The sequence below is a fragment of the Panthera tigris genome, chromosome B3 (genome assembly GCF_018350195.1).
Source record: "Panthera tigris isolate Pti1 chromosome B3, P.tigris_Pti1_mat1.1, whole genome shotgun sequence".
Classification (NCBI taxonomy): Eukaryota; Metazoa; Chordata; class Mammalia; order Carnivora; family Felidae; genus Panthera; species Panthera tigris.
In genome coordinates this window covers 91,164,695-91,191,216 of record NC_056665.1, presented here as the reverse complement: position 1 = coordinate 91,191,216, position 26,522 = coordinate 91,164,695, and the positions used below count along the sequence as shown (strand labels likewise).

At 34.9% G+C, this 26,522-nt stretch overlaps 1 long non-coding RNA gene across 1 annotated transcript in view; it reads right to left on the bottom strand.

Moving 5' to 3' along the window:
- Positions 1 to 6,280: 6,280 nt before the first annotated feature.
- LOC102951644 overlaps positions 6,281 to 26,522 on the bottom strand; it is a 117,993-nt gene continuing 97,751 nt past the window's right edge. The window contains exon 3 of the long non-coding RNA XR_006218211.1: positions 6,281 to 6,403. This is a non-coding gene — a long non-coding RNA (uncharacterized LOC102951644). The remainder of the gene's footprint in view (positions 6,404 to 26,522) is intronic.

Genomic DNA, 26,522 nt, shown 5'->3' with positions numbered 1-26,522 from the left:
ATATTTCTTCTACTATGTAGCATAATATATTCATGAAGTACCAGCAAGTGGCAGAAATGATGGGAGCCAAAATTCTTCCTACTATATTTCCAATTATATTTGTTTCCTTGAGTTATACAGATATCTATATACTCCTTAATTAAGAAATAATATTCCCTTGGTTATGTCATCCCAACCCCATTTCTGTTCTTAGAGTTGTTTATTATATACCTATAATCACCAAAGGTAAAGGTAAGTCCATTTGCTAAGTGAATAGAGAAGATGCTTCCTTGTGCTGTATATAGTTTGGTCTCTAATAGTCAAGTATTACATTCTTGACTGAACAAGTATTACATTCTTGACTGCCATGAGTATTAATTTATTACATGATTAGAAATTATGTAATTAATGCCTACTAAATGACAGGAACACTGACAAGAGCTGAGATAAACAGGACATGTTTTAGAAATATCTTACTCATAAATTACAAAGTTAAAATTCCTACAAATTTGTGAAAATCTTTTGTGTATTATACAAAATGAAAGTTAAACAGTGTCATTTCATCATGCTTTATCTAACATATATCCATGAATATTTTGTTTACCTTTTACTAAAACTTTAAACTGGAAAGATATTTTAAGATGAAAATAATTGAAGACAATATTTACAATATATTTTGTTTGCTGTTCTGAAATAGATGTTCATAGACAAAATATAAAAGCTTAATCTATAATTATGACTTTATACACTTATTATGACATTATTTTTGGAAGGAAAAGAAAAAATGTAAATAAATTTAGATATTTCAAAATTTGATTTATAAATTCAAATATTCCAATATTTCATATTTAATTGTATGGTTTTCTCTATTTTATACTTGAATTTTCTCAAAAAGTAAATAAATTAAGCTTAAATTGAAAGATAGATGAGGACATTTCCTACAAGAAATAATTGTCCTGCCCTGAAGAAAACTCCACAAATCAAATACATACAAATTTTTCACAAAACAGTATTACAGAGGGGAGAAAATATAAGTATTTGTTCTGTGCTCACTATTGAAGGGTTTCATTCTTTTGCTCTTTTCCTCAATAAACTTTAATATATTCCCATGGATTAAATTGCCAAACTAAAATCCAGATAATTGCATTAAGTATTAAATAAATTAGAATAAGTATTGGCTAATTATTTTATCTTTTTAAGATGAATTACATCGTTTCCAAGGAATGTCATAATACTTGTATATGCAGTACATTATTGCAATAATACATTAAATCTATTAAAATCTATAAATAACACTTTTTAGAAAAGGTGATTTTTTAAAATTTTTACCATGATCCATGGTAAATAAAGACATGTGTGTTTTATTGTAAGCCTTTATGCATACATTTATTTGTGTCATAACAGTTGTAAGTACATAAATTAGTCTTACTTGGCTGTTTATGTGTTTATTATCTTTCTTGCCAACTAAGCAAGATTTATAAAACTACCTTTTATTATTCACTGCCACAATTCCTAGGAATTATATGATAAAGGAATATTTGCTAAGTGACTAAATGAGATAATAGTTATTAAGTATTTAGTTCTATGAACTAGGTTAGTAAATATCTTGATAGTTTACTATAAAAGGCAAAGAGATTTGACTAAGAGCTGATAAACATACAATTGAAATCTCATATACAACCCTATATGAGAAGTATAATCATATGCTTTTTTCTGGTTTCAAAAATACTTAAAATGACCAAAATACTCTTGTAATTCTTATCTTAAATGTCTTTTAACATTACTATTAATACTATAATGCAGCAATTGTTTCATGTTAAAGCCTTCAATGTATACTTTCTAAACATTTGTAACATGTTTTAATGGATATTACCATATCTTTGCCTGGATCTACACTGTCTGTTTAAAAGGAAGAATTTCAAAGTAAGCCTGTAAGTTCTAGACTAGTGACAACTTCAGAAATACTATTTTCACAGTGAAAAACATATGAAGTAGCTCTAGGTTATTTAGCAGATATAGCTTATAGTTCATAAAATTTATTTTTTCACCCGCAGGCTTCCTAAATTCTAGCCAGTGCTGAATCTAATAAAAATAAATATCAAGGGAATATTTCTTTGAAATTTCAATGTATTTTTCTCTATGTGGAGGAAAAAGATTAAACATCAAGTGTTTTCAATCAGAATATTAATTTTGGGATATCCATATCACTTGGTTAGATAATAGAAATGAAAATGACTTCATTTTTTCAACTTGTTCTCAGCTTATTTAAGTTTCCTATTTCCCAAGCTTCAGCAAACTCTCATAGCAGAAATGCTATGGAAATAATAGTGATTTAAGCAGATCATGATATATTGGCTTCTATACAACCCATAGTCATCTGAGTGGTTAAAGCTGACAACCACAGCCAGAGTCTAACCATCGAAGAGTGTTTGCCTCTTTACAGCAAGACAATTCCACTAAATCATATAAATATAATAATGCAGTTTTAATGGAAGGTGAAATTGGTACAAAATTTGAACTGCCACTATTATTTACCATCCTTCTCTATCTTAAAAATAATCCCTTCTGGCAAACCATGTGTAGTATGCAGTAAGAACACTTATTTACAGGAATCCTTATATATTTACATACCTCTTCATTTTTTTTATACACAATGACTTGAGAATTTAAGAAGAATAAAAAAGTTAAAGAAAAGCAAACTTGTAAATGCTCTTACTAAAATGACACCCAATAATTTTGTATTTTCTGACATAAAGGAAAATTTATTAAAAATGTCACTTCAAGAAATATATTAAGAAGGAAAGTAAGGAAACAAAGCGTGATGTAGAGTAAATACAGCTGCCTATAACTAAACTATTTGGAGTCTGCAGATGTACCTGTGAACTAAAATAATGTGGGAGTTTAGGCTACAAACATAAACTTTATAAGTCTCAGTTACATTTGTACATAAGAGTGTTTTATGAAATAGCACATAATTTTAAAAAATCATGTTATTTTTAATCCCATTAAGGCATTCTCAGTAATATTAAAAGCAAAAAATGAAGAGAGGATTTTTAAATTTTATAGTGATTATTTTGATCATTCAAATTTGTAAGCCACTATAGAGTTCGAAGTATCCTAAGAGATAAAACCATGAATCTTGTAGTGTTACTAAAAAAGGAACACAGGATGACATAGAGTAAAAAATATAACAGTGATTCATGTTAAGAACTTATTATATTCTAAGCATTGTGCTAAGGACAATGAGTAGATGACAGATAACAGGTAGAAAACATTTCCTTATGTGATAGATGTCACAACCCTGTTTTACCAATAATCCAACCATGGTGAAACTTTTAAACATCTTAAGAATAAATGACTCAAAGAGGCTAATTTAGTTGTTTGTTGCTGTTCTTTTATCAATATATATATAATCTATGTTTTAGTTTATTTGCACCACTGTCTGTTATTTGCCTAGATTCCCCTAGTTATACCAGTGGTTGCCTCTATGACTTTCCTTTTCCTAAAATTCCAATTCTGATGAGTAAAGTCCATTAACGTTTACTTTGGACTAAGATTCATTATGCTGTTTTGGTACTTTAGCTTTGAGAAGTGAATTTATTTTCCCTTATTTTAAGAATAATGATTACCTTCAATTATTCCTAAAATTCCAAACTGAGGTTATCTGTGAGTAACATAAATATATAACAGTGCCTTAAACAGTATAGAAGTTTATTTTGATATTTTTTTTTATCATTGAAATCAACCTGGAGGCAAGCCATCCAAGGTTAACATGGTGACTCTACTTCAGAATATTCTCAAGAAACAACAGATAATCACTCCAGCAATTCTAAAACATAGTTCTCAACTAGATGATCTAAGACGTTGCATCAATTTTAGAGGTAGCAAAATGGAGGGACAAGAAGAAAGGAAAAATATCTCTTGAGGTAAGTAACTGATAGAAGTCACCTTGGCTTACATAACATTGGACAGAATTTAGGTACATGCTTACTCTTACCTACAAGGAGTTTTGAAAAATATGATTAGTTATATAGTACGGGAGGTCATATATCTTGCTAAGAGTACTTGATAAGAAAAGTGGGTATTATCTCTGCCGTATCTCATAACGTACCTAAGATAGGGACTTTTAAAAAGGGAAGAAGGTCAGAAGATTTTAAAACTTATTTACTCTGCCATTATTTAGTGCAGACGTTGGGAAGATTTTTTTACGTGCTGAGAATTCCATAGTTTTCACTGGTAGGAATGCAAAAATGGTACAGCCACCTTGAAAAGTAGTTTGATCACAACAGCAGACTGCATTAGACACCTCCTCTGAGAGCCCAGAGGTACCTATAGATTTTCACGAACAGAAGGAAAATAGCTTCATTAGAAGCTATTTCATGCAGTGAAAATCTCATGAATTTTCTGAAACAAAGGTAATTACTACTAAGTAAGAGACGCTCAGATGTTATATCAGAAAGCAAAATTTGAGATAAAAGAAAACATAACAAGAACAATTATATGGCATGGCAGACCTTTCCACAAGTACAATAGCAGGATGATATTCTTGCCTTTGAATTTGTGAAAATGCTGTTAAAACAAATGTGATTCACGGGGTCCTTCTGTATCTTGATCTGTAGATCTACAAATATTTCCAAGGAAATGAGAAGGATATCACAATCATTGATTCTGTTTTTGTAGCATTTTAAGCAATATAATGGACTAAATTTATAATTTTCAGAGCAAGAAATTGATTTGTGTATCCAGTAATCTGTGTTTATAACCTAGGCAGTATCAGCAACACTGTCAACAGTCTTAGGCAGGATGGATGAGATAAAAATCATCTTGTGATGAATGAAAGAACTTTTATATATGTGTCTCTATGGAAAGCACTACCAAAGACTGAATCTTAGTAAGCAAGGAGCTAAAGCAGCAACCTGTTTACCTCTCCAGATGATGCTTTGAGTCCAAATATAACCTTGGAAAGGCCACTTTAAGAAACAGAATCATGTTATAATTTGAGGTCCAAAAGCCAAATAATAGTCCTATCACAACCTCTGCCAGCTTTACTAACATAAAGAAAGCAGAAAACGTAGAATGTTCTACTTAGGTCCAGTGGTGGAAGATCACTGAATGAGAAATTCATGGTATCACTATCATTTTCTTTTCAGTCCATTTCATCTCAAAATGATTAAGTGGAGTGAAAACTCAATTTTGTTAGAGTGTATGTGTGGGCTAGAAAGGAATTAGATATATTATTCCAATTTCTTGAGCAATGAACCATTCTAGCCTAATCCAGAATGAAAAGGCTTTTCCACAATAAATTCCAAGAGGATAGGTTCTATGCTGGCTTTAGTTAACATTCCATATCTAGTGATTAGTATTGTGCTGGAACACAGCAGGCAATGATTATTGAGTGAACTGATACATGAATAAGATGATAACAGACAGCATCAAATTGTTAGGTCTGTGTTGGACTTTAAAGCACTACAGTGCCCTTGGCATCAAATGTGCTAGTAATGGGAAGAAATAGTGATGTAGAAAGTCAGGTAGGATGAGAGATGTATAGCATAGCAATCAATAAATACAGTTTCAAAAACTAAGAAAAACAGTTTGTGAACTGAAGGAGGTGATTACAAGCTAGGTCTACCCCAAGAATAAAATAGTTAAAAAATGAGTCATCCTTATTATAACAGTTTTGATATATAACAGGTATCATCATAAACTTCAAACATTTCAAGTGTACACTTATAGTTTTTAATAACTTTGAGTGGTATAACCATCATCACAAATCACTTTTAGAGCATTTCCTTCTCTCCAATAAATTTTCTCATGCCAATTTACAGCTAATCCCCACTCGTGCCCCCCAGCTCCATGCCACCATTAATCTACTTTTGATCTCAATAAATTTGCCTTTTCTGGGTATTTTATGTAAATGAGATAATAGAATATGTAGTTTCTTATGTCTGGTTTCTTTCACTTAGCAAAATGTTTTTGAGCATTTGTCTGTAGGTAATGAGCATTTAATCTGTACCTTTTTTGCAGCTGAACAGTGTTCCATTGTGTGGCTGTAAAATATCTTGTCAATGTGGCATACAAACACAAAGACACAAACACACACAGATACAGTTAGTTTTCATTATTTATACTAGTTTTATTCTATAAAGTCTCCATGAACATAAAATTTAGGAATGCTGAACCACTATTCCTAGGGGGGAAATATAATCTTAGACCCTAAAAAGAACTCTTCCTAATAGATTCTATTTTCTTTATTTTATAAAGAGAAAGCAAGGTTCAGAAATGTTAAGTGACTTGCCTGAGACTACTCCACTAACAGGTGCCGAGGTTGTGATTCAGAACTCTTCGAATGGTCCCAGAGACAGAGATTTTTGTGTCACATTGCACTGCTGCCTGTCATCTCTATTCTCTGGTCATCTGCAGGAGTCTGAAACAAGATGGCCAAGTGTCATCACCTTATGTGACTTTACGTGGGAATTTTCATAGCCAGCAACTTTAATTGTTTCCTTCTTTGCTAAATGACATTTTTATATACAGATGTACATATATAATTCATATACAGTCAATCCTCATTATTCATGGATTCCATATTTGAGAATTGACTACTTGCTATAATTTATTGGTAAGCCTCAAATCAATCCTTGAGACACTGTTGTAGTCACTAGTACACATGCTCAGAACTGAAAAATGTGAGTACCCAGAAATGCACATGGCTGCACTCTACCTTCTTGTTTCAACTCTCATATTGACAAGAAGTGTCATTTCCAGTATCTATTTGGTGTCACTTTATCACACATTTCTACCTTTTGGTGATTTAACTGTTTAAAATGGCAACCAACCATAGTGATGAAGTTCTGTGTAACATTTTTGGACACAAGAAAGCTATGATTTGCCTTATGGAGAAAATATTTGTGTTAGATGAGCTTCCTTTGGGCATGAGTTATACTGCTTTGGCTATGAGTTCAGTATTACTGAATGAACAATATGGCATATCCAAAAAGAGGATATTTTGTAATCTCTATGTGAGCTCATTCTGGAAAATGCTAAAGTAACATCTATGGTGATGGAAGAAGCTATGGAAAATATAGAAAAGTGGCTACATTTGTGGATTTATTAGATGATGATGGATAAGAGCAAAGTGTAGTGGACAGCATTGTTACAGCGCTGAAAACTCACTCATGTGACTATATTCACATTATGGATAGGCTGAATAGGAAGGCCCAGGTACCTCCTGCTGGTTGCTTCAATTCCCTGCCACAGGACCTCTCATCTTCTAAAGTTAGACTGAACTTCACACATGGTGTTCTCAAGTTTTCAGGAGTACGAGAGCACAGGAAGTAACGTCTCGTGTGTCCTAGATTCCTGGATTCCTACATCTCTTCTTCTATATCATATTGGCCCATACAAGTCTCAACTAGTACAGATTCAAGAATATGAATAATTATTTCTTCAAAAGGGGCCCACAACTGTTATAATGCACATACATGTGGACAGAAGATGTGGTTCAGTGGAGCCATTATGATAACCATTTACTATACTGGGTATACTTTTTTCTCTACAAGCTAAGGACAGAATCTTTCCAATTCCATTTGAAATCATGCCACTGGCAGTATAAGCTGAAATTATATGGACTAGTACCCATTTTATATACCCCTGTGAAATTAAGACAACCTAGGTTCTTGTCTTCAACTTGCAATATAAGGTGGCATCTGAATTATTTACTGATTCTTTGAAGCAAACATATAATTCATAATATAATACTGAAAAGGCCTCTAATGATCAGAGAAATTAAATCAATGGGCAAAAATCTGCCCACAATATAGAAATAGCCACAGAATAATGCTTATACAAAATCTATTAATTGAGTAAAAGATGGATATTATCCCAATGAATTATATAAGACAAGAATATTCATGGTCTGAAAACTAATAAAAAATATAGTAATAAAATGGAAAACTAAAAGCTAAATACATGCATGAATATAGCAGTAAAAATCATTCACAAATATCCACATCCAAGATGAAAACAAGTGGTAGATAAAGCATAAGAATTATGAGGTTTAGCTTTAACATTCTTAGTAAAGATAAAGAAATTAACATTGTGCCACAATATCTACAAAATATGTAACACCCTAGACATTTGCACAAAAGTTGACTCAAAATGGAACAGAGATCTAAATGACAAATGTGAAACTATAAAACTTCTAGTAGAAAACTTAGAAGAAAATCTAGTGGATATTGAGTTTGGTGATGAGTATTTTTATAAGGAATTTTTTTAATGTTTATTTTTGAGAGAGAACGAGTATGAGAACAGGGGAGGGACAGAGAAAGAGCAAGCTCCAAGCTCCGAGCTATCAGCATAGAGCCCAACACAGGTCTCAAACCCACAAACTGCAATATCGAGATCCGAGTCGAAGTCCGACGCTTAACAGACTGAGCCCCCCAGGCACCCTGGTGATGAGTTTTAAAATGTGACATCAAAAGTAAAATCCATGACAGAAAAAATATATGTAAAACTGTATTAATATTAAAAGCTTCTGTATTCCCAAAGCCACTGTTAAGAAAATGCATACAAGCCACAGACTGGGAGAAAATAATTGAAAAGCATATATTTATATGCTAGCAGTCTTGATATCCAAATATAGAAAGGATTCATAAAACTAAGCAAGAAAAATCAGTTAAAAAAAAAGACAGTCTGAACAGACAACAAAGAAGATATACAAATGTCAAAGAAGCAAAGATTATCTACTTCAAATATCATGAAATAATTGCAAATTAAAACACTGAGGTACTGGTAAATACCTATTACACTGATCAAAATGCAAAAAAAACCAAACAAAAACCCTTGAATATGTGGAGCAACAGAAACTCTCATTGCTTGTAGAAATGCAAAATTGTATAGTCACTTTGGAAGATAGTTTCTTACAAAGCTAAATATAGTTTTACTTTATCATCCAGTAATTACACTCTTAGGCATTTATCAAACTGATTTGAAAAACCATGCCCACATCCACACACAAAAAGTGCACATAAATGTTTATAGCAGTCTTATTAATAATTGCCAAAATATTAAAGCAACCTATATGCTCTAATAAGATGGATTTAAAAAAATTGTGTGGCATCTATACAATGGGATTTATTCAGCAATAAACAAATGAGTGATCAATCCATCATAGACATGGATGACTGTTCAGCGTATATCACTAAATGAAAGAAGTCAGTGTGAAAGAATATCCACTGGGGCGCCTGGGTGGCTCAGTCAGTTGAGCGTCCGACTTTGGCTCAGGCCATGATCTCGCAGTTCATGAGTTCGAGCCCCACATTGGGCTCTGTGCTGACAGCTCAGAGCCTGGAGCCTGCTGCAGACTCTGTGTCTCCCTCTCTCCCTGCCCCTCCCCTGCTCGTGGTCAGTCCTTCTTTCTTAAAAATAAAATAAAAAGTTAAAAAATTAAAAAAAAGAGTATCCACTATATGATTGCAATTATATCACATTCTGGAAGAAGCAAAACTATAGATACAATAAAAAAATTAGTGTGTCAAAGGTATAGGGGGAGGAGAGAAGAGTTGAACAGAGAGAGCTCAGAGAACTTTCAGACAGGATAAAGTATTCTCTAGGATGTGTAATTGCAGCTGGCTGACATTATGCCCTTCTCAAACACATTGAAATTTAATGTATAAAAATATTTAAAAACATTTCTTAGGAGGTTGGGGATTCCTAGAATAGAAAGCAGAAGATGACAAAAGAAGCTGACGGTATTTCAACTACCTTTAACAGTGTCACTGCCTTAGTCCATTTGGGCTTTGTAAGAAAACACCACTGACTGGATTGCTTATATACAGCAGAAATATTTTGCTGATAGTTCCAGAGACTAGAAGTCTGAGATCAGGTAGCAGGATGGAGGGAGGGAGCTCTTCTGGATTGCAGACTTTATGTACCCTCACATAGTAGAAGGGGCCAGGGAGTTCTATGGGATCTCTTTTGTAAGGGCATTAATCCCACTCATGAGGGCTTCTTTCTCATCATCTAATCACCTTCCACAGGCCCCACTTGCCAATACTATCATGCTTGGGGTTAAGATTTCAATATATGAATTTGGGAGGACACAAGACCATAACACTCATAAAGTGGGTGGAGGAAAACGTGCTGAAACAAATAACCATGTAAATGAATGGAATCTTTCAAACTGAAGGTAAAAGAAATTGTACATAGTGTAATCTAGCTAAAAAAATGTTCCCACAGAGATACATGTTAACAGTTGTGACGGTGCCATCCATGTGTATGGGAATTGAACAATTAAGTAAATGGATAGAAGAAGGTGAAAATCAGGTTTTTTACCTTTGGAATGGGCAATTTACACATAATTATGGGGATGAGATTATAATGATCCATGGGGTAATGGATGAGAATTGGAAGAAATCAGTATACAGACATGTATACAGTTAGATACAGAAATATGTATAGATATACAAATATACATACATTAGCAACATACATGTATTTTGTTGTCGTGAAAACTGAAAGGGCCTAGATGCAAAGAAACTGAGTAGCAATAATTACACTTAGCATTTCAATCATGGTTTCTAATACCATTCACTAAAGGAGAAATAAGGGCTTCTGATTCAAAGACTGGAGGAGGAAATGCACAAGATGAGCCTGGAGCAGGTTCTAGTTCCAGAGGATGATACAGAGCTTAGCACACATACTCATTCACACGCATGTATGTATGCACGCACACCATGACAGTGGTATGTCAAAGGGACATAGACACCAAATGAAAACGCTTCTGATGGCCAAAACTGTAACTACTTAAGGAACAAAATAAATACATTAGCACTGGATTATGATTCAAAATATAAAATAGGGGCACCTGGATGGCTCAGTCGGTTGAGCTTCCAACTTTGGCTCAGGTCATGATCTCACGGTCTGTGAATTCGAGCCCCGCGTCAGGCTCTGTGCTGACAGCTCAGAGCCTGGAGCCTGCTTCAGACTCTGTGTCTTCCTCTCTCTCTCTCTGACCCTCGTTCATGCTCTGTCTCTCTCTGTCTCAAAAATAAACATTAAATATATATATATATATATATATATATATATATATATATATATATATATATATAAAATAAATATCCATGAGTCCATTCTAATGCAAACAAGTGATTGAATAAGAAATAAATGGGGGAGAAAAGATAAATTTTCCATGTATCTGTATTCCAAATAATTTATGTAGACACTTAATCCTTAAGGAGATAAATCATAACTCGTCACCAATGAAGTGTGGGTTGTACTAAGTGACTTGCTTTCAAAAGGACAGTAGGGAAACTTCACCGGTACCAGTTCAACCAGGTAACCAGTCAGTATCAAAGGGATCAGTGTAGCTGCTGGCATGATCCTTAACATGACTTGATAAAAAACGACACCTTACTGATGTGGTCTTCCTCGCAGAAACCAGTAACTCCAGTCTAAATATGAGGAAAACATCAGACAATTCCCAACAGAGGGACATTCTACATAACACCTGTTAAATTAATTAAACAAGGAGTCATTAAACGGAAGTGGCTTCAATGCTCTGATGGCCCATGTAGGCAAACCAAAACCTAAGTTTGTAAATTCCTCAAGGTTAAGAAATCAAAACCTGAGGACAACCAATCAGAAAGAGTCAACTAGGCTTTCCCAAATAAGGCAAATGCTAAGGACAACCATCACAAACAACCAACTATGTTTTAAGCTAGAGTCAATCAAGTAACTTTCTTTGTTTTTGCAATTTCACTATATAGATAGTCCTTGATTTATAATGGTGCAACCTAGGATTTTTTGTTTGTTTGTTTGTTTTTACTTTACAGTGGTGTGAAAGCAATATGCATTAAGTAGAAACTACTTTGATTTTTTTATTTCTTTCCCGGGCTAATAATATGCCAGAGGATATTCTTTTCCGATGCTAGTCTGCAGCAGTGACCCACAGCTCCCAGTCAGCTACACAATCATGACAGTAAACAAGTGATGCACTTATAACCATCCTGTACCCGTACAACCATTCTTTCACTTTCAGTATTGCATTCAATAAATTACATGAGATATCTAGTGCTTTATTATAAAACAAGCATTATGTTATATGATTTTGCCCATTTATAGGCTAATCTAAGAGTTGTGGGCGTGTTTCAAGTAGGCGTGGCTAAGTAAGCAATGATGTTTGGTAGAATAGTTCTATTAGTTACAATTTTGACTTAGAATATTTTCAGTTTACCATAGGTTTATCAATAAGGACATAACCCCATCATAAGTAGAGAAATCTTTGTATATTTTCCCCTGGCTCTTGTCAGTGGAGTGCTGCAAACAAGTTCTGGTTTGGCACTACCTGATTCTAATCAAATTTTGCTCAAATCAACTCTTAAAACTGTTAATATGCCTTTACTTATATTTCAACATAGCTCACCGGAATTCCTCAAAACATACAGCAGAAACAAGGAAAGACTAAGAAACTAATACAAATGAGAGACGTCCAAGGAAGTAGGACAACTAAATGTACTGTGGTGTCCTAGATTGGTGCCTGGAGCAGAAGAAAAGGTTAATAGCTAAAACCTAAGGCTCTAAACAAACAAACAAACAAACAAACAAACAAAGGATGAACTTTAGATATAACAGTATATTTACTTATATAGGAAATCCTGTACTACATTTGTAACTTTTCTAAAAATCTTAAATTGTTCTAAAGTATTTAAAATTATGGCAAATAATTATTCTAAGGAAAATATTTGAAATACTTCTTTACAATCAGCAAAATATTTCCTGTTACCAATACTTTTTTTTTATCAATACTTCTGTTATTCAGAGGAATTAAGTAACACAATTTGACACAATATCAAACGAAAATATGTAACATCTTGAATGTGAAAAACAACACTGTGATTATATATGTGCATACCCAGAGTGCTAAAATTTAAAACAAAGTTAGAGAGCGACTATGGACTTTTTAAGTAAATTTACAAGGCTGGTTGGCAAATCAAAAGAGTAAAAAGGCAGCCTATGAATTGGGAGACAATACTTGCAAATTATGTATGATTAGGAGTTAATATATAAATAGGAATAGGAATATATAGGAATATATAAATAGGTCCTACAACTCTCAAAGAAAACAGACAAACAATCTAAGAAATGGACAAAGTCGAATAAATATTTCTCCAAGAACAATATACAAATGGCTGACACTCATTTGAAAGGTGCTCAATATCATTATTCATTAGGGAAATGTTAAAGCCACAATGACATACTACCTCCTATCTGTATGGCTGCTACTTAAAAAAAATAAACAGTGACATTTACTGGCAAGGACATGGCAAAATTGGAATTCTGTGTACTGTTGGTGGGATTCTAAATATAGTATAGCTGCTATGGAAAACAATATGGCAGTTTCTTAAAATATTAAAAATAGAATCACCAGGGGTGCTTGGGTGGCTTCGTGGGTTAATTGCACAACTGTTGACTTTGGCTCAAGTCATGATTTTACAGTTCCTGATCAAGCCCCATGTCAGGCTCTCTGCTGACAGCCTCTCCCTCTCTCTGTGCCCTTCTCCCGATCTCAAAAATAAATAAATAAACTTCAAAAAAAATAGAATTACCATATGAGGCAGGAATTCTGCTTCTGAGTATGTACTCTAAAGAATTGTAAGCAGTGTCTTGAAAAGATATTTGTACAGTCACGTTCAGAGCAACATTATTCATAGTAGCCAAAAAGTGAAAGCAATCTAAGTGCCCATTGATAGATGAATGGGTAAGCCAAATGTGGTATGTACATACAATTGAATATTATTCAGCCTTCAGGGGGAAGGTCTGAAGCATGCTACCACATGAATGAACCTTGAGGACATTATGCTATATGAAAAAAATCCATTACAGAAAGACAAATTCTGTATACTTCCATTTATATGAGGTACCCAGAATAGTCACATTCATAGAGAAAGTAGGATGGTGGTTGCCAGGGCAACAATAAAACATTTAAAAATTTGAAAAACTGATAATTGGCTAAAAAGTCATAAAATTAGTCATATTTACCTGTATCAGTAAAACTTTTTCAACTTCATTTTATTTATTTTTATTAAAACAGAGATATGGGAGAGAGAGTGAGTGAGCAGGTAAGGGGCAGAGAGAGCATCCCAAACAGTCTCCACACTCAGCATGGAGCCCAACACAGGGCTCGATCTCACAACCATGAGATCACAACTTGAACCAAAATCAAGAGTTGGACGCTTAACCAACTGAACCACTCAAGTGCCCCTAAACCTTGATTTTAAATAAATATAATGCTATTTATAATTACCACACAATTTTATGGAAATTTAAAATACACATAATAAAATTTATAGAAAGTTGTTAGGTTAAAAACATTGAAATCTATTTAAAAAAACACCTAGATATATGGAAGAGTATATTTAATATAGATGAATTTTATAAATTTTTTCTACATGAAACTTCTTAAATACTACAGTGACACCTTTTATACAGAATTTGTAATTAAAAAGCACATATGAATAACATGTTATTTAAAGATATGTGTAGTAATATTTTTCAAAAGAAGTAATAAGTGCACAATTCAGACTGGTGTTTATCTGTGTGTTAGAGGGTGGGAAGAAGGGCAAATGGAGGAGAACATAAGTGGATGCAAAATATAAGCAATGTTTGACTTTTGGATGATGGGTTCACATAATTTAAAGAAAAAAAATTGAGAAAAAAAAAAAAAAGAAAAAACCCAAACCATTTGCCAACAGTGTATGACTATATAGCAGCCACTTTTTAATTTTCAAAGGAAAATGGGACTTGGGAATTCAAGCAGTTTACTTCTAAGAATAAATTCTTTACTTGATATTCTTTATGAAGAAAAGCTGAAATATAAATGAACTATATGAAATATAAATTCACTCAGAAGGAAGAATATGATAGCATTTCTCCTTTCTGTGATTCTCTGGAGGCATGATTATGTGGCTACCAGCATATAATGTATGTGGGTTCAGTTTATTCCTCTATTTTACCAGCTACCACAAGGTGGAATCAGCCTATCTGAGAACCTATTTCAGCTTTTATTAGAAGTTGTTTAAATGTCATCTTTCTTGGCACATGACCAGCTAGGAGGGAGTGCATCAAATTTCACTTCACTGCTATTACTATAGTTGCATTCTGAATTTTTATGCTCTCATACATCATATTGAGTATAATCGTTTTATGTAAATTTGATCTAGAAGTAAGTTAAGAATAACAGGGTTTAAAATGATACAGTAGTGGATCTAGATACAGGAGACCTTAAAACATGGGCCAGCTGATGTGGTCAAATACTGTAAGATCATTTTAAAATTGGCATTTAAGTTTCTAAAAAGGCAGTTAAGTTAAATAACAAATTTATTCAGCTCTAATGAATATTTGATTGGTTTTCAGAGATAATTGCCCTCTATCAGGGTCATAGCATTAACATGAAAATTACTCATTATCTTCTCCATGAGAATTAGAAAAATATCCCTATTAAAGTTTTTGAAGGAGCTTTTCAATGAAATAACTTTGCATATTGTTGGTGTGTGATAATGATTTAAAAATGTCTCTTCAAACATGGTTTATGTATTTATTCATACCTTTTTAAGTTCACCGAAAATGTCTTCAGAAGCATAGGGATAACATACATTTTTACATGTTTCTTCTGCAGTAGTATTAAAATAGGGAAATAAGAAAGAAAAGTAATAGACCATTATATCCTGTCAGTTTATCCATTATCGATTATTATTCACAATTAGCAGTTCTTAATAAATTTCAATAAATAAAATATTTTGGGGAAAGTAATTTTAAAAGTTAGGTCATACATTATTTTAAATTTTTTTACATTTATTTATTTTTGAGAGACAGAGCACAAGTTGGGGAAGGGGAGACACAGAATCCGAAGCAGGCTCCAGGCTCCGAGCTGTCATCACAGAGCCCAACACGAGGCTCAAACTCACCAACTGTGAGATCATGACCTGAGCCGAAATTAGACACTTAAATGACTGGGCCACCCAGGCACCCCTAGGTCATATATTTTTAAAATGTGATATTAAAAAAATAAGCTGACAGCCTTTGATAAAGTATAAATGAAAAGATAGAGATGACCAAAAGAAATTCGATATTGATCTTGAATCTGATTGTGGGTTATAAAAGTACATAATTTTTGTGATAGATTTATATATTTGTATGTCCACATTGGGAGCATAAATAATTATAATTATTAGATCTTCTTGGTGGATAGAACCCTTAATTATGATATAATGCCCTTCTTCATCTCTTGTTACAGTCTTTATTTTAAAATCTAGTTTGTCTGATGTAAATATGGCTACTCCAGCTTTCTTTTGATGACCATTAACATAATAGATAGTTCACATCCCTTAACTTTCAATCTGCAGGTGTTGTTAGGTCTAAAATGGGTCTCTTGTGAGCAGCATATAGATGGGTCTTGTTTTTGTACCCAGTCTGATACATGATTTTTTTATTGGAGCGTTTCATCCATTGGCATTTATAGTGAGTACTGAAAGATATGAATTTAGTGGCATTGTGTTGCCTGTAGAGTTGGGGTTTCTAGTGATATTCTCTGGTCCTTTCTAATCTTTGTTGCTTTTGGTCTTATTTGTTTTGTTTCATCTTTTCTCCCATCATAGAAGAGAGTCCCCCTTAAAAGTTCTTTCAGGGTTGGTCTAATGGTCATGAGAACTCTTTAAGTTTTTGTTTGGGAAACTCTTTATCCCTCCTTCTACTTTGAAGGAAGCTTTGCTGGATAAAGAATTCTTGGCTGCATGTTTTTTTCTGATTCAGCACATTAAATATATCCTGCCACTCTTTTCTGGCCTGCCAAGTTTCTGTGGATAGGTCTGCTGTGACCCTGCCCTGTCTTCCCTTTATGTTAAGGACATTTTTTTCCCTTGCTTCTTTCATAATTCTTTTCTTTTCTGTGTATTTTGTCAACTTGACTATAATATGCCTTGGTGATGGCTGGTTTTTGTTGAATCTAATGGGAGTTCTCTGTGCTTTTTGGATTTTGATGTCTGTGTCTTTCCCTAGATTAGGAAAGTTTTCCTCTATAATTTGCTCACATAAACCTTCTGCCCCTTTTTCTATCTCTTCATCTTGAGGGACCTCTATTATTTGGAAGTTATTCCTTTTTAGTAAGTCACTGAGTTCTCTAAGTCTTCTATCATGCTCTTTTGCCTTTGTTTACCTCTTTTTTTCTGTTTCATTATTATCCATAATTTTGTCTTCTATATCACTGATTTACTGCTCTGCTTTGTCCATCCTTGCCATCATAGCATCCATTAGACATCACATCTTGGTTATAGCATTTGTAATTTCATCCAGACTAGATTTTACTTCTTTTATCTCTGCAGAAAGGGATTCTATGCTTTTTTCAACAGCAGCTAGTCCAAAGAAGACATCCAGATGGCTAACAGACACGTTAAACAATGGTCACCACCACTCATCATCAGGGAAATACAAATCAAAACCACAATGAAATACCACCTCACACATCTCAGAATGGCTAAAATTAACAACTCAGACAACACCAGATGTTGGCAAAGATGTGGAGAAAGAGGAACCCTTTTGCATTGCTGGTGGGAATGCAAACTGGCGTAGTGACTCTGGAAAACACTAGGGAGGTTCCTCAAAAAATTAAACATAGAACTACGCTATGACCCAGCAATTGAACTACTAGGTATTTATACAAAGGATACAGGAGTGCTGTTTTGTAGGGGCACATACACCCCAATGTTTATAGCAGCACTATTGACAATAGCCTATGTACAGAAAGAGTCCAAATGTCCATCAATGGATGGATGGATAAAGAATATGTGGTATATATGTACAATGGAATATTAATCGGTGATCAAAAAGAATGAAATATTGCCATTTGAAACAACATGGATGGAACCAGAGTATATTATAAGTGAAATAAGTCAGTCAGAGAAAAACAAATATCATATAACTTCACTCATATGTGGAATTTAAGATACAAAACAGATGAACATAAGGGAAGGGAAGCAAATAATATAAAAACATAGAGGGAGTTAAACCATAAGAGAGTTTTAAATACAGATAACAAACTTAACGTTGCTGGAGGAGTTGTGGGTAGGGAGGTGGGATAAATTGGCAAGGGGCATTAAGGAGGACACTTGTTGAGATGATCACTGGGTGTCATGTAAGTGATGAATCACTAAATTCTATTCCTGAAATTATTATGCTATATGTTAAATAACTTGGATTTAAATTTTTAAAAAATAATAAAAAAAGAAAAAATTATCATGTCAATTTAAAAAAAAGTACATAAAATACTTATCTAACAAGTAAAACTAATATGCTGGAATTCCACATCAAAGTATAGCAGAAAATATCCAACTGAGGCACAGAGAATGGAGGAGTTTGTGGGAATCAAGTGTCTAACATACATTTGGTCTAATACTTCTTGAGTAAAATGGCTGTACATTATAGAAATAAAATGCCTGAAATTTTTCAAAGGAGCTCTGGCATAAGAATAAAATTATGGTATTTCCACATGGAATTTGCTAGAGAAATATTTCAATATGACACAACAGAAAGAAAAGTCTGAGAGATTGCCTTTGGTAGCTAAGAGCCCATGGTTGTGTGCAAACTGTTACAAAATAGATAACAATAGCAAAATTAGGCCATTCAAATAATTTTAAAAAATGATGGTTTTAAGGGATAAAAGTTAGAACTATTAAAATAACGACAAATAGAGAGTAGCACTCAGTAGCATCAACTACATGAGGGCAAATCACGGTTATGGTAATCGTTTTACTGGTGAGTCACTATAGGATTATAGAAGTTAACACAGAAGAGTGATAGTATTTTCTTTACTTAAATGTGCTGCCATAAAGTCTCCACCTATCCTAATGACATATCTTTAATATTATCATTTATGACATAGCTTAAATACCCATTCTCCCAAGAAAAATCATCCTTGTCTACTTCAATTCTCTTTGTTCTCTATGTACAGTTTGATACAGCATTTATCACATTGATGCCAGTATCATATTTCAAACATTCTAAATGCATATTTTTCTACATTATAATACCTCTGAAGTTTGGATGTGTGTTATAATTTATGTGATACCAGAGAATTAGATCACTTTTAATTGGCAGCATTTATTTTCTTTCTTAAGAGTATATAGAATAATTGTGCTGTAATCCATGGCAAGAAAGAGTTGCTGAAAGGCGGTGATATATATCTTTATCAGTCGACAGGGAGTCCTCAAAGGTGAGATGCATATCTTAATCTTTAATGGTTTTTAGAGGCCCAAAGAGTGCTTGTCATGTAATAGATGAGCAAAACATGGTTAAATCATGGTACTTATAATTATCAGTGTAATAATTATTGTCCATTACAAATAAGAAATCTTTAAAACTTTTAGAACATATAGTCCAAAAGTTGAGGGATGCCTGGCTGGCTCAGTCAGTTAAGTGTCCGACTTCAGCTGAGGTCATGATTTCATAGTTAGTGAGTTTGAGCCCTGTGTTGGGTTCTGTGCTGACAGCTCAGATCCTGGAGCCTGCTTCGGATTCTGTGTCTGCCTCTCTCTCTGCCTCTTCCCTGCTCTCTGCCTCTCTCTCAAAAATAAACATTAAAAAAGTTGAAATAAAAAATAGTAGCATATATCCTCAATTATAGATTATTTACATTAAGAAGGAAGCAGTGTTTTTTTCAGTACATTCAAAATCACAAAAATAGAAAGCAGGTCCATATAATTTAGGGAGGAATAGTGTAAATAACTAATAAAAATAACAAGATATCAAAGTCTAGGACAATTTGACAAATTTAAGAGAAAAATACTTGAGGTAAAATTCAGCCCAATCACTAACTGGTCATTTTGCATTATGAGTATCGTGATCACATAATTCCCTGTCTAAAACGATAAATTGGATAGAATTTAAAAAAAAAAGGATATTATGAAATACCATGTTAGGATACTTTTATAAAACAGAATAGACTCAACCCTAGGGGCTAGGACCATAGCCCTAACTCCATAACTCAGAGAGAGAATCAAAAAATTCTATGTATTTTCCTCCATATCTATACTGATCACTTTTGTTAAGGATCTTATCAGCTGCCACTGGACTTTTTAAAACGACTGGATTGAGGTATAATAAACCTCACCCATTTAAAGTGTAGAAGTGGGCATTTCTAGAAATGTATTTACTATGAAACAACAACTGCAATCAAGATACAAAACATTCCCTTTACCCTGATTTGCTGTCCATCCCTGCATCTACTTCCAGTCCCATGCAGCGTCTGTAGTGTTTTGTCTATATGTACATTAGTTTGTAATTGAATGTTATATAAATGGAATAATACACATGACTGTTTAGCACCTGGCTTCTCCAGCATAATAATTTTAATAATCATCTGTATTGTTTCATGTATCAGAAGTTAATTCTTTTTATTATTAAGTAGCATTTCATTCTATAAATACACAGTTTTGTTTTTACATTCACCTATTGATGGACATCTGATTATTCCTTTTTTCCCCCACCTCTGGTCTTTGGTAAATAAGGCTGTATAAATTCTTGTTTAAAAAATTTGTATGGACGTATGTTTTCATTTATCTTGGAGTAGAATATCTAGGTCATATAAGAGCTGTATGTTTAACTTTATAAAAACAGTCAAATAGCTTTCCAAAGTAGTTGTCCCATTTTCAAGACTAACAAGAGAGTTACTTCATACTTTCTTTAGATTATTTTTGTCCGTGTTATTTTTTTTCCTATTCGTCCTTTTTAAATGCTTTTTAGTTACATTCCTGTAGGTGTGTGGTGTTATCACAGTGCAGCTTTAATTAGCATTACCCTAAGGAGTAATGAGTTTAAGCAATTTTTATGTGTAATTGACTATCCATGTATTTTCTTTTGTAAAGTGTTTGTTTACATTTTGACCATTTATAATTGGATTCTTATCTTATTGAGTTGTGTTATTATATATATACATATTCTGGATATGTAAAGATCTGTTTACTTTAAATATTTTATATAAACCTGTGACTTGCCTTTTTGTTTTCTTAAAAGTTGCTTTTGAAGAGCTAAAGTTTTTTTTTTTTTTTAATATATGAAATTTATTGTCAAATTGGTTTCTATACAACACCCAGTGCTCATCCCAAAAGGTGCCTTCCTCAATACCCATCACCCACCCTCCCCTCCCTCCCACCCTCCATCAACCCTCAGTTTGTTCTCAGTTTTTAACAGTCTCTTATGCTTTGGCTCTCTCCCACTCTAACCTCTTTGTTTTTTTTTTTTTTTTCCCTTCCCCTCCCCCATGGGTTTCTGTTAAGTTTCTCAGGATCCACATAAGAGTGAAACCATATGGTATCTGTCTTTTTCTGTATGGCTTATTTCACTTAGCATCACACTCTCCAGGTCCATCCACATTGCTACAAAAGGCCATATTTCATTTTTTCTCATTGCCACGTAGTATTCCATTGTGTATATAAACTACAATTTCTTTATCCATTCATTAGTTGATGGACATTTAGGCTCTTTCCACAATTTGGCTATTGTTGAGAGTGCTGCTATAAACATTGGGGTACAAGTGCCCCTATGCATCAGTACTCCTGTATCCCTTGGATAAATTCCTAGCAGTGCTATTGCTGGGTCATAGGGTAGGTCTATTTTTAATTTTCTGAGGAACCTCCACACTGCTTTCCAGAGTGGCTGCACCAATTTGCATTCCCACCAACAGTGCAAGAGGGTTCCCGTTTCTCCACATCCTCTCCAGCATCTATAGTCTCCTGATTTGTTCATTTTGGCCACTCTGACTGGCGTGAGGTGATATCTGAGTGTGGTTTTGATTTATATTTCCCTGATAAGGAGCGACGTTGAACGTCTTTTCATGTGCCTGTTGGCCATCCGGATGTCTTCTTTAGAGAAGTGTCTATTCGTGTTTTCTGCCCATTTCTTCACTGGGTTATTTGTTTTTCGGGTGTGGAGTTTGGTGAGCTCTTTATAGATTTTGGATACTAGCCCTTTGTCCGATATGTCATTTGCAAATATCTTTTCCCATTCCGTTGGTTGCCTTTTAGTTTTGTTGGTTGTTTCCTTTGCTGTGCAGAAGCTTTTTATCTTCATAAGGTCCCAGTAATTCACTTTTGCTTTTAATTCCCTTGCCTTTGCGGATGTGTCGAGTAAGAGATTGCTGCGGCTGAGGTCAGAGAGGTCTTTTCCTGCTTTCTCCTCTAGGGTTTGGATGGTTTCCTGTCTCACATTCAGGTCCTTTATCCATTTTGAGTTTATTTTTGTGAATGGTGTAAGAAAGTGGTCTAGTTTCAACCTTCTGCATGTTGCTCTCCAGTTCTCCCAGCACCATTTGTTAAAGACACTGTCTTTTTTCCATTGGATGTTCTTTCCTGCTTTGTCAAAGATGAGTTGGCCATACATTTGTGGGTCTAGTTCTGGGGTTTCTATTCTATTCCATTGGTCTATGTGTCTGTTTTTGTGCCAATACCATGCTGTCTTGATGATGACAGCTTTGTAGTAGAGGCTAAAGTCTGGGATTGTGATGCCTCCTGCTTTGGTCTTCTTCTTCAAAATTACTTTGGCTATTCGGGGCCTTTTGTGGTTCCATATGAATTTTAGGATTGCTTGTTCTAGTTTCGAGAAGAATGCTGGTGCAATTTTGATTGGGATTGCATTGAATGTGTAGATAGCTTTGGGTAGTATTGACATTTTGACAATATTTATTCTTCCAATCCATGAGCAGGGAATGTCTTTCCATTTCTTTATATCTTCTTCAATTTCCTTCATAAGCTTTCTATAGTTTTCAGCGTACAGATCTTTTACATCTTTGGTTAGATTTGTTCCTAGGTATTTTATGCTTCTTGGTGCCATTGTGAATGGGATCAATTTCTTTATTTGTCTTTCTGTTGCGTCATTGTTAGTGTATAAGAATGCAACTGATTTCTGTACATTGATTTTGTATCCTGCAACTTTGCTGAATTCATGTATCAGTTCTAGCAGACTTTTGGTGGAGTCTATCGGGTTTTCCATGTATAATATCATGTCATCTGCAAAAAGCGAAAGCTTGACTTCATCTTTGCCAATTTTGATGCCTTTGATTTCCTTTTGTTGTCTGATTGCTGATGCTAGAACTTCCAGCACTATTTTAAACAACAGCAGTGAGAGTGGGCATCCCTGTCGTGTTCCTGATCTCAGGGAAAAAGCTCTCAGGATTTCCCCCATTGAGGATGATGTTAACTGTGGGCTTTTCATAAATGGCTTTTATGATGTCTAAGTATGTTCCTTCTATCCCAACTTTCTCAAGGGTTTTTATTAAGAAAGGGTGCTGGATTTTGTCAAAGGCCTTTTCTGCATCAATTGACAGGATCATATGGTTCTTCTCTTTTTTTTTATTAATGTGATGTATCACGTTGATTGATTTGTGAATGTTGAACCAGCCCTGCATCCTAGGAATGAATCCCACTTGATCATGGTGAATAATTCTTTTTATATGCTGTTGAATTCGATTTGCTAGTATCTTATTGAGAATTTTTGCATCCATATTCATCAGGGATATTGGCCTGTAGTTCTCTTTTTTTACTGGGTCTCTGTCTGGTTTAGGAATCAAAGTAATATTGGCTTCACAGAATGAGTCTGGAAGTTTTCCTTCCCTTTCTATTTCTTGGAATAGCTTGAGAAGGATAGGTATTATCTCTGCTTTAAACGTCTGGTAGAACTCCCCTGGGAAGCCATCTGGTCCTGGACTCTTATTTGTTGGGAGATTTTTGATAACCGATTCAATTTCTTCGCTGGTTATGGGTCTGTTCAAGCTTTCTATTTCCTCCTGATTGAGTTTTGGAAGAGTGTGGGTGTTTAGGAATTTGTCCATTTCTTCCAGGTTGTCCAATTTGTTGGCATATAATTTTTCATAGTATTCCCTGATAATTGTTTGTATCTCTGAGGGATTGTTTGTAATAATTCCATTTTCATTCCTGATTTTATCTATTTGGGTCATCTCCCTTTTCTTTTTGAGAAGCCTGGCTAGAGGTTTGTCAATTTTGTTTATTTTTTCAAAAAACCAACTCTTGGTTTCGTTGATCTGCTCTACCGTTTTTTTAGATTCTATATTGTTTATTTCTGCTCTGATCTTTATTATTTCTCTTCTTCTGCTGGGTTTAGGATGCCTTTGCTGTTCTGCTTCTATTTCCTTTTGTATTTGGGATTTTTCTTGTTTCTTGAGACAGGCCTGGATTACAATGTATTTTCCTCTCAGGACTGCCTTCGCTGCATCCCAAAGCATTTGGATTGTTGTATTTTCATTTTTGTTTGTTTCCATATATTTTTTAATTTCTTCTCTAATTGCCTGGTTGACCCACTCATTCGTTAGTAGGGTGTTCTTTAACCTCCATGCTTTTAGAGGTTCTAGACGTTTTCCTGTGGTTGATTTCAAGCTTCATAGCATTGTGGTCTGAAAGTATGCATGGTATGATTTCAATTCTTGTATACTTATGAAGGGCTGTTTTGTGAGCCAGTATATGATCTATCTTGGAGAATGTTCCATGTGCACTCGAGAAGAAAGTATATTCTGTTGCTTTGGGATGCAGAGTTCTAAATATATCTGTCACGTCCATCTGATCCAATGTATCATTCAGGGCCCTTGTTTCTTTATTGACCATGTGTCTAGATGATCTATCCATTTCTGTAAGTGGGGTGTTAAAGTCCCCTGCAATTACCACATTCTTATTAATAAGGTTGCTTATGTTTATGAGTAATTGTTTTATATATTTGGGGGCTCTGGTATTCGGCGCATAGACATTTATAATTGTTAGCTCTTCCTGGTGGATAGACCCTGTAACTATTATATAATGTCCTTCTTCATCTCTTGTTACAGCCTTTAATTTAAAGTCTAGTTTGTCTGATATAAGTATGGCTACTCCAGCTTTCTTTTGGCTTCCAGTAGCATGATAAATAGTTCTCCATCCCCTCACTCTCAATCTAAAGGTGTCCTCAGATCTAAAATGAGTCTCTTGTAGACAGCAAATAGATGGGTCTTGTTTTTTTATCCATTCTGATACCCTATGTCTTTTGGTTGGCGCATTTAATCCATTTACATTCAGTGTTATTATAGAAAGATATGGGTTTAGAGTCATTGTGATGTCTGTATGTTTTATGCTTGTAGTGATGTCTCTGGTACTTTGTCTCACAGGATCCCCCTTAGGATCTCTTGTAGGGCTGGTTTCGTGGTGACAAATTCCTTCAGTTTTTGTTTATTTGGGAAGACCTTTATCTCTCCTGTTCTAAATGACAGACTTGCAGGATAAAGGATTCTCGGCTGCATATTTTTTCTGTTTAGCACACTGAAGATATCGTGCCAATTCTTTCTGGCCTGCCAAGTTTCAAAAGAGAGATCAGTCACGAGTCTTATAGGTCTCCCTTTATATGTGAGGGCACGTTTATCCCTTGCTGCTTTCAGAATTTTCTCTTTATCCTTGTATTTTGCCAGTTTCACTATGATATGTCGTGCAGAAGATCGATTCAAATTACGTCTGAAGGGAGTTCTCTGTGCCTCTTGGATTTCAATGCCTTTTTCCTTCCCCAGTTCAGGGAAGTTCTCAGCTATAATTTCTTCAAGTACCCCTTCAGCACCTTTCCCTCTCTTTTCCTCCTCTGGGATACCAATTATGCATATATTATTTCTTTTTAGTGTATCACTGAGTTCTCTAATTTTCCCCTCATACTCCTGGATTTTTTTATCTCTCTTTCTCTCAGCTTCCTCTTTTTCCATAACTTTATCTTCTAGTTCACCTGTTCTCTCCTCTGCCTCTTCAACCCGAGCCGTTGTCGTTTCCATTTGTTTTGCATTTCATTTAATGAGCTTTTCAGCTCCTCGTGACTGTTCCTTAGTCCCTTGATCTCTGTGGCAAGAGATTCTCTGCTGTCCTCTATACTGTTTTCAAGCCCAGCGATTAATTTTATGACTATTATTCTAAATTCACTTTCTGTTATATTATCTAAATCCTTTTTGATCAGTTCATTAGCTGTTGTTATTTCCTGGAGATTCTTCTGAGGGGAATTCTTCCCTTTGGTCATTTTGGAGAGTCCCTTGCGTGGTGAGGACCTGCAGGGCACTTCCCCTGTGCTGTGGTGTATAACTGGAGTTGGTGGGCGGGGCCGCAGTCAGTCCTGATGTCTGCCCCCAGCCCACCTCTGGGGCCACAGTCAGACTGGTGTGTGCCTTCTCTTCCCCTCTCCTAGGGGCGGGATTCACTTGGGGTGGTGTGGCCCGCCTGGGCTACTTGCACACTGCCAGGCTTGTGGTGCTGGGGATCTGGCGTATTAGCTGGGGTGGGTAGGCAAGGTGCACGGGGGCAGGAGGGGCAGGCTTAGCTCACTTCTCCTTAGGTGATCCACTTCAGGAGGGGCCCTGTGGCAGTGGGAGGGAGACAGATCCACTGCCGGAGGTTTAGCTCTGCAGAAGCACAGAGTTGGGTGTTTGTGCTGAGGGAGCAAGTTCCCTGGCAGGAACTGGTTCCCTTTGGGATTTTGCCTGGGGGATG